Genomic DNA, 6439 nt, shown 5'->3' with positions numbered 1-6439 from the left:
GGTAATTATTAAGTGTCTGAGACCAGATTTGAACCCAGGTACTCCTGACTCCAAGGCCAGTGCTTTATGCACTATGCCACATAGCTGCCCCAGCATGTTTATTTTCAATGTAATGAATAAAAGAATAGTTACATTATTGGAGATGACTAAAACTTTTTTTAGCAAAAATGTCCAGTAACGATTTTATAAGTTTCATAATGATTGATCAGAAACTTTATAGTTACCCATAAAATACCAGCAAAGCACTTAACCATCTTCCTTTCTGCTGCCAGCCTAATCCTATCTTTTTTAGACTGAGGGTATCACATATCTGCTACCAAAATCTGAGAGCCCCAGTAATACCTACAAATAGAAACTAATTGTTGGTTCTTTTACTTTATACAAATAGTTTATTGTAGATTAAAATCATTAAAAATAATTTTCTAACAAATTGAAAAACCCAATGTATTCAAAGATAAGGAAAACAAGTTTGTTAAAAAAAGTCCCAAAAGTACTCTTTAGATCAGCTTATTATCAATTCAGTAACACTTTAATAAAGTATTTGAAAACACTATAAGATTAAGATAGATTTAAGGTCAAAATGGGTGCAGAATCTAGACATAAAAGATAATACCATAAATCAATTAGGAGGACAAGGAATAGTTTACTTATCAGATTTATGAAAAGGGGAGCAGTATATGACAAATAAGAGTTAGAAAACATTATAAAAAACAAATTGGATAATTTTGATTACATTAAAATGTTTTTCACAAACAAAACTACTGTAACCAAGATTAAAAGGAATGTATTTAATTGGGAAACAATTTTTACAACTAGTATTTCTGACAAAGGACTCATCTCTGAAATATACAGAGAACTGAGTCGAATAAAAAAAAACAAGCCACTCTTTTCGCTGCTCTGGGGCCACGCCGGGCGCTAATTTTTCTGGATGAAGCATTATTGAAGTCCTCCGACCACAGCTTATAAAAATTGAAGGGCATATTTACAGGAAAAATTTTATCCAAGAACAGACCTATCAGCATGAAGATGAAGATGAAGATGAAGATTTCTATGGAGAGCCCATGGAGTGTTCAGAAAAACTCAGTGACTCCTGTGTGGTGGAGCAGACAGAGAGAGGCTTCCAGTGTGCAGTGGCAGTTCCTAGTCTACTGTTCAAATATATAATTGGGAAGAAAGGTGAGACCAGAAAGAAAATAGAAATGGAAACTCGAACTTCTATTAACATTCCTAAACCTGGAATGGAAGGAGAAATTGTAATCATGGGTCAGCACCGAGGTGGTGTCATCTCAGCCAAAACTCGAATTGATGTTCTTGTGGAGAGTTTCCAAAGAAAACAGCACTTTACTCACTTTCTTCTTTCTCCTTTAACCAACCTAATGTTCAGGAGGGGTTCTTGAAGTTCTAGGAAAATGTTTTGGAGAAGTGCTCAATGGATCGTGGGATCAGAAATTGTCTTTTCCAAAATCCAGCAAAACTTCATTTAACTATTGGAACTCTAATGCTTCTCAATGATCAAGAGATTCAGTGGGCATGTGAACTCCTGCAGCAATGTAAAGAGGATTTCATCAATAAAATTGCTGGAGGTAAACCACTGTTAGCAGAGATGTTGGGGATAGAATATATGAATGATGATCCTAGTATGATGGATGTTCTTTATGCTAAAGTTCACATGAAGGATGGCACAGACAGGCTTCAGTTGATAGCTGATCAGCTAGTAGAATGATTTGTGTTGTCTGGATTGATGATGAAGGAATGGGACAGAGTGAAACTCCATGCTACAGTCATGAACATTCTATTCAGGAAAGATCCCACTGGTATGTACCTTAGCAGACATAGCCTCTAACAGGTTTTTTGAAAACTTCAGCTTTGGGGAGCTGTGTCTCAATTCAGTTCACATCTCTCAGAGGTTCTCCACAGACAGCTCTGGAAACTATGCTTCCTCCGGGCAAGTTGACTTCTCCTGAGATCTTCACTTTACCCAATCCTTTGTATCTAATGGAATTGCAAACCATGTGGTGGTTTTTATTTATCTCTCTGGATCACAGCAGTGAAAACATTGATGATATCAGCAGGACTATGCAAAGTTCCCTGGGAGAATGTCAGTGCTAAAACTTACTCACTTCTTGCCACAAACCAGCAGAGGGAGGAGTGCTCACAGCTCTGGCTTTGTCCCACCCCAGTCTTCCCTCCTTATTCTGGTGTACTGACTCTTAATTTGTTTTTCTCTTTCATCCCTTCTCTCACTCCAAGTCTCTTTCCTTTTATTTTTTATTTCAGGAGAACTCAAGAAGTTTGGGGGCTATATTTGAAGTGAATGACTAAGGCCTTCTCTAAAATCTTCCCATAATATCCCTTTTCTCACTGCTTACCATTTCCCCCAAAGTCCAACTACCATTTTTCAATATGGTAATTTAACACATGAGAAGTGTTTTCTAGGGTTGTAAATAACGTAACTCTTTAACTAATTAGTGAATAAATTAATTTCCAAAACTAAAAAAAAAAAAAAAACCAAGCCATTTCCCAATTGAAAAATGGTCAAAGGATATGCAAAAGCAAGTTACAGATGAGGAAATCAAAGTAATCCATAGTCATATGAAAAATTGCTCTAAATCATTAGTTATTAGAGAAATGCACATTAAAACATCTGTAAGGTACAACTCACACCTCTCAGACTGGCCAATATGATTAGAAAGGAAAACGATCAATGTTGGAAGGGATATGGGAAACCTGGGGCTCTCATAAATTGTTGGCATTGTTGGTGGAGTTATGAACTGATCCATCCTTTCTGGAGAGGAACTTGGAATTAATGCCCAAATGGCAATAATACTGTGCATACACTTTGGTCCAGCAATACCCAATACCACTACTGGGTCTATATCCTGAAGAGATCATGAAAAAGGGTAAAAATAGCAAACATACAAAAATAACAAACATACAAACATAGCAGCAATCTGTTGTGCCAAAGAATTGGAAATTGAGGGGAATGGTTGAACAATCTGTGATATATATATATATATATATATATATATATATATATATATATATATATATATATGTATATATGATAGAACACTGTTGCTAAATAATAAATTATGGAGGCCAGGATTTCAGAAAAGCCTGGAAAGGTCTGCATGAATTGATGCAGTGTGAAATGAGCAGAACCAGAAGAACATTATACACACTAACAACAACATGGGGCGATGATCAACCTTGATGGACTTGTTCATTTCAGCAGCACAATAATCCAAGACAATTTTAAAGGACTTGTGATGAGGAATACTACCTGTATCCAAAGAAGGAATTGTGGAGTATAAATGAAGACCAAAGCTTATCATCTTCAATTTTTGAAAGTTGTCTTATGTATTGTGTATTTTTTATTACTGTTTTCCATCTTCCTTTTGAATCTGATTCTTCTTTCACAACATGTTTGATTTCAATCTATAGCTACAAATGTATTGGATTGATTTCTGTGGGGTAGAGGGTGGAGAGAAGGGAGGGATGGAGAAAAGTTGTAAAGCTCAAAACCTTGCAAAAAATGATTGGTTAAAACTGCCCTTTTATGTAGTTGTAAAAACAAATTAAAAGTTCATCTGCATAAAATAATTAAGATAGACTTGGATAATTATTTGCAAAACCTCAGACTCAGTTCTTCACTTATGATTTATTGATGTATTTTAAATTTGTGAAATAGAACCCAGGATAGTGAGAATACATTTGATGCTTACATAGAAAACTTTTTTTCTATTTAAAATAATCCAGCAGGACAATTTCATATATCTATATCTATCTATCTATCTATCTATCTATCTATCTATCTATCTATCTATCTATCTATCTATCTATGATTCATATAAAATGTGATATTTTTGCATAGTTTAAGCCCATCATGATTTTAATAAACACATTCATTTTTTCTAATAGAACTGAATAGAACTTCCAAATTAAAGAGGGAGTTGAAACAAAACATTCTACTAATCACCTGATATGTATAGATGACAAAACTGTACAATTGCATTGTAACACAGAGAACATATCTCCTCTACCATTCTCCTGTTATATAAAATTCCAGTTAGACTTGATATGTATAAAATTCTTATATGAGAATCAAAGAATGATAGATAACAATCAAGGACAGATAAAGATCAAAGAGTTTGAGATTGAATCTAGAAGTCACATTGAATCATTAGATGAAGATAATACCTATAAATATCTTAGTATCCTTCAGGTAAGAAATACTGAGCATATCAAAAAGAATATTATGACCGAATATATTAAAAGATGTTCTGGCATTCTAAATACAGAATTGCATGAGAAGAAATGTTTAAAATAATGAATACTTATGCAACACAAGTTTCAGTGAATGATTTCAAAACTATACAATATATAACGGATTCATAGAGCACCCTAATAAAGAACAATGCAAAATTAAAAAATATATAGAGTTTATCATACTTAGACAGCTACAGAAAGATGGACATGTGAAGCTAGTGTCTATAAAAAGGTGAGAATAACATTGAGTTTGGGAGGTTAAGTGATAGAAAAAATTGCAGGGAATTCTAGGTAAAGGAAAGTTGTGAATAATAGATTTGTGGGTAAAGATAATGAGTTCTATTTTAGACAGTTTAGCTTGAGATAGCTATAAAACATCAAATTTTAGGTGTATAAAAAACAGAGTGATGTGGGAGTAGAGCTCAGGAGCAAGAAGAGATTTGGTTATCTAGATCTAGAAATTATCTGCAGAGAAATAATAACTGAAGGTAAAGGAGCTGATAAGAAAGTCATGCAAGATAAAATTAAGGGAAAAGAGCAAAAGATCAAGGAGACAGCCATAATTTTCAGCAAGGAAACTGAGGAAGCTGAGTCAAAGAACAGAAAGAGAACCAAAAAAGAACCATTCAGGGCAGCTAGGTCACACAGTGGATAGAGAACTGGCCCTGGAGTCAGGAAGATCTGAGTTCAAATTTGACCTCAATACACTTAATAATTGCCTAGCTGTGTGACCTTGGGCAAGTCACTTAACCCATTGCCTTAGATAAATAAAATTTTTAAAAAAGAACCATTCTTTCTATTTGCTTTTAGAAGTAGGAGATGGGGTGGTCCAAATACAAGATGACTTGAAATTAGATAGAGAATTATCAATAGGAAAAGAATGTTACAAATAACAGTTGACAGCTTTCACATATGTATAGCCAACTATGATATTCTGGGTTGAGACACTAGTACTTTTATAATGTTTGTTATCTGTTATTCAGTGGTGATTTGTGAATCCTTGCTTTCCTACTTTTGACAGCTCTGTCTTGCTTACCTTTCACCACTCACCGAGAGCTAGGAACCTGTTTCTTGGTGCTAACTGTTTCATCTCCTTTCTTCTACCTGTTCTATCTTAATATTTAAAAAGTCCTTTAATTATGTCGCTATCTTCCTCAAAAACGTTCAATAACCTCCTAATATCTACTACCAAATAATATTCAAATACTGATTATGGGCAACTTGATTATGGGCAACTTTCTAAATCCATAGATGAGCTCTCTATCTGAATTAAAAGAGGAAGTTTCTGTCCCCCATACTTATGGAATCACATATCTGCCACCCAAAATATCTTTTGATTATATACTTCAAATGATTCATCAGACATTGTAAACTTAAAAGTCCTTTCCCAAGCTGAATTATTATGTTTTTCTTCAAGATTTCTCTTATTATCCCTGCTAGAAGTTATCTAGCCTTCCTATGAACTACAGGATTTTGTTCATAGCATTTTAGAATCAATTATTATATAATAATATTAAATAATATAATAATGTCTTGTGCCCCTTTATTTAGAGTCAGTATCTCTCCTATAGTGTAAGATAATTGAAAACAAGAGCAGTGTATTTATACCACATGTAGGATATAGCAAAATGCCTCTCAGAGAGTGGGCACTGAAGAAATACTTTTTGAATAAATAAATTAATTAATCCCAAGAAGCCAAATAACTGCCTTCCACATTCAATCTCTTTGTGGAACATATTGCTAATGCCTTTAAGAGAACCCTGGATTTTTCACACTGAGGCCAACTGTCTAGAAGTGATAGAAGTAAGGATGCCTGGAAATTGTCACCTTGTGATGGGTGATTGATAGCCATCAGGAAATGATCTGGTACTCTCTGTCTAGCTCCTGAGAAACAGATACCAATGTTGGGGGTGGAGGAAGAAACTATTACCACAACTGACATCTTTGTTGGTGGTCTGAACAAAGAGGTCAAGAAATGAATGGTCTGGAGAAATAAATTACTCCCAAAATGACACAGAAAGGATGATTGTAGCTGGAAAGGCAGACATGAAAGTGAAGGAGAAAATTTTTAAGTCAATTGGCTATTTCTTCTAAGAGAAACAGAATCATATTTTTTCACATCTGTTCAGTTTCTCTGAGCCAAAAGAAGATAAAGCCCAAAATCCATTTT

The 6439-nt window shown here is 34.4% G+C and overlaps 1 pseudogene; it reads left to right on the top strand.

The window, feature by feature from the left end:
* Nucleotides 1-926: 926 nt before the first annotated feature.
* Nucleotides 927-2132, top strand: LOC141493819 (activating signal cointegrator 1 complex subunit 1 pseudogene; annotated as a pseudogene).
* Nucleotides 2133-6439: the final 4307 nt, after the last annotated feature.

This window comes from Macrotis lagotis, chromosome 7 (assembly GCF_037893015.1).
Source record: "Macrotis lagotis isolate mMagLag1 chromosome 7, bilby.v1.9.chrom.fasta, whole genome shotgun sequence".
Classification (NCBI taxonomy): Eukaryota; Metazoa; Chordata; class Mammalia; order Peramelemorphia; family Peramelidae; genus Macrotis; species Macrotis lagotis.
This window is presented reverse-complemented; position numbering and strand designations above follow the sequence as displayed.